This window comes from Triticum dicoccoides, chromosome 7A (genome assembly GCF_002162155.2).
Source record: "Triticum dicoccoides isolate Atlit2015 ecotype Zavitan chromosome 7A, WEW_v2.0, whole genome shotgun sequence".
NCBI classification, from domain to species: Eukaryota; Viridiplantae; Streptophyta; class Magnoliopsida; order Poales; family Poaceae; genus Triticum; species Triticum dicoccoides.
In genome coordinates this window covers 347,944,861-347,948,558 of record NC_041392.1, presented here as the reverse complement: position 1 = coordinate 347,948,558, position 3,698 = coordinate 347,944,861, and positions in this window count along the sequence as shown.

Genomic DNA, 3,698 nt, shown 5'->3' with positions numbered 1-3,698 from the left:
AGCTACGGCAAAGGGCACTTTGTCGTCTGCCAGCGGACAGCAAAGATGCAAAGCCCTTTGCCGTCAGCCAGCGGACGGCAAAGGGCATGTCTCTTTGCCATATGCTGGCGGACGACAAAGGGCATGCCAGCAGACGGCAAAGGCTACAGGCTCTTTGCCATCTGTTGGCAGGTGGCAAAGAGACCAAATAGGCATTAATTCTGTTTCTTCTTATATCAATTCATTTTCACATAAATCAAACATATATATATATATATATATATATATATATATATATATATATATATATATATATATATATATATAGTGTTACTATTCATCATCCAGGGTGCAGAATAATTTATTCTTCACACGAGGTAATATTACGATCATTTCATAAATAAATTATGTTTCAAATACAAATAGTTACAGTCATATTGATTCACTTTATAAAATTTGGCATAAAAAAGGTCAGAAGACCAGAAAAATTACATTTTATGTACATTTTACATTACGTTTTTACATTTGTAATTTATGTAACATAATATATTTTTTACGGCGATTATATATTTTCTTACATTCTCTTTTTATGTCCGAAATAAGACAAAATTTAAGAAACGTAAAATTACGGTGCATTGATGTTAAAATAAAAGGGGTAAAGAATAACTATTCCTATATATATAGGACTCCTTTTCTGTACTTTTGGGTGTATGTACTCCCATCTATTTGGATAAGGTGGATGAATATCCCTTGAGGAAGCCGTACGTGCAAAAGACCAACTAATCAGTCCATGCATGCATAACTACTACCTATAAGCAGGGAGCATGCAAACCGGTGTCTTTTAGTTCAACAAAGCTGACGAATGGCACGTCCAGCATATACCTTAGGTATTTTTACAATAACACAAAGTACAATATGACATACATACAAATCATGCGCTATGAATTGCATCCGCTATTAACGACTAGGTATATCCGAAGCAATAAAAACATCATGGATTTCATATCTTACATCCACATTTTTAGAAGATGTATATACCTTTTTAAATAGTATAAACAACATTTTTATAAGGAGTATATGCTTATTTCTTCAACAAAGTATATATTGATTTCTTTGGCAGGGTATATTCTGAATTTTAAGTGAAAGAAAGGAGTACATACTATTTTTTTCTTGAAAGAGTATATTCTGACTTTTTTAAGTGCACATACTGTATTTTTTGTAAGGGTATATACTGCAATTTTTTGTAAGGAGTACTACTGACATTTTGTTAGGGGGGTATATACGTTATGAAAAAGAAGTGGTATATATATATTGCCTTTTTGTGGGAACTATATACTTAATTTTTTATGAAACAGTATATACCACATTATTTCCATAGATATATATACTACATCATCTATGAGTATATTACTTTTTTTTGCGGGAGTATATTACGAAAGAGGTATGTACTTTATTTCTCATGATAAAGTATATACAGCATTATTCACACGGAGTATTACTACATTTTGAATTTTCTGCAGTAGTACACTAGGCAAATGTACATTTTTCATATAAAAGGAATTACCCTAACCCAGTGAAAAGATTATAGCGGAGAGATGTACGTCCCGAAGAGTAGACATATACTTTTCTAAGAGTATATGATGGGAACTAGGAAAGTATATAAACTATTTATTTTTGTCATACAACTTTTGCATTGGAGGACGCAAGTATGTACATAGCTGAACATCAAAATCAGTTCCGATCCAAACACGCTCATCAAGTTGCACCATTCAAGTTAAATTAATTGTCGGCCCTCTCCGTCACTGACGGGCATTTTGCGCCGGAAGCACATAATAGACGAAGGTGAACATCACAGGATAGTCGTAATCTGTCACACGCATCTCGTCTCCTTCATCAAGCCTCTGCTCGCTGTGCCGCTGGTCCGCTGATACGGCATCTCGTCTTCGTCGTGGAGCCGCCGGCTGGCCGACTTCACTGCTGCTACCTATAAGTAGCATGGGATGTTGTCAAAAGGAAATAGCATGTGATGGATGCAGGAATTAACAAGAACACTACATGCATCGCGTTGTACTAGAAGATAATGCAAAAAAATTACTTGCAACTTCGGGCTTGCAACTTCAAATGGGAGTTTACCATCCCAACGTGTACCTGTATTCGTTGTCGCATCTGGTGCAGTTAATGACATGGGAGAAATCATTAACTTGATCATCTCCAATTTTGATGGATTCCTTACGCGTCGCCGATGCTGGCCGGAGGTAGGTTTGGCAAACAATACCATCTTGCTCTTCAAACCGAACCTGATCCATGCAAATAACGTGGATGCCAGATCCTATTTAGATGGAACTTTTCAAACTGAACCTGGTCCATGCGAAGAGTTCTGGCCGGTTGTTAATTAGCATTTTGTTCACAGTACACGTGCCGTAGGGAATTTCGGGTTGGGAGTATGTACTCCTGGGTGTACCAACCCATTTTCCTATAGGATAGGAAAATGGGTTGGTACTCCTAGGAGTACATACTCCCAACCCCACCACAACTCACGGTGCGTCCTACCAGGTCGGGGCATGCATGCCCATTTAACCATTGTGTAATTAAATAAAGCATTAACTAATAACCGACTACTCTCTCTGTACCGAAATACATGTCGCTGGAGTAGCTAAGTATATCTCATTGCATGGATCAGGTTTGTTTTAAGAAATCTTCCATTAAAATAGGATCTGGGTGTGTGCGTTGCCCACATATAGGCAGCGACTCACAACTCGGTTATTCTCGCCGGAACCATCTTCGCTGGCCGCTGGGCGTCGGGCGCCGATCGTCAAAATCAACGAGCTAATAATTTCTTCCACATAGTTAATCGGACGTAGTGTTCTTGTTAATTCATGCATTCATATGTTCCTACTCTTGCTTGTTACAGGTCGCTCAGTGCTGAAGTCGGGCGGTCGATCGCTACACGACGGCAAAGATGAGATGCCATAGCGGCGGGCCAGCGGCGACAAAGAAGACGAGACGCGTGCGACGAAGGCTTGATGAAATATACGAGCTGAGTCGCGGTGGCCGGGAACCTGTGCTATTCACATCTATCAAGTGCGTGCCGTGCAACATGTGTGTCGGCGGCGGCAAGGCGTAGACAATTTTTTCATCCCAGATGGTGAAACAACGAATTTTGCATTTCTATCGTTGACGACAGCGCTGATGAATACAAACATTGGTCCTGTAATACTCTAGTTACTAGTTAAGCCACCACTCTACGAGGTATTTTTTTATATCATTCAACGTCCGAGGTATATCCCCCTGCTACACATCAGTTTGGTACTAGTTTTTATATGCGTGCCGTGTATTGTATCCTCTTGATTCTTGAACCAAGACTAGCGATGTAAATAGCATACATAGTAGCATCTATATCCTTCAAATTTTCTCCCTACCAAAATCACGCAATCTCAGTCCGATGTGGACTGAAAACTGATTTGATGTTCAACTTTGTACGTGCATGATTCCTTCAATGTAAAGGTTGTATCATGAAAATAAATGCATACTTCTACCGACGATGCATTAAAAGTATATTTCCTGGGCATATATACTCTATTCTCCTTATCTTAGATATAACATTTTCCTTCTGCAAGGAATTTTTTTAGTGTACTACTCCAAACATTCAGAAGGTAGTATATACTTATTCATGAATAATGTTGTATATACTCTTTTTAGGGGAAATGTTGTATATACTC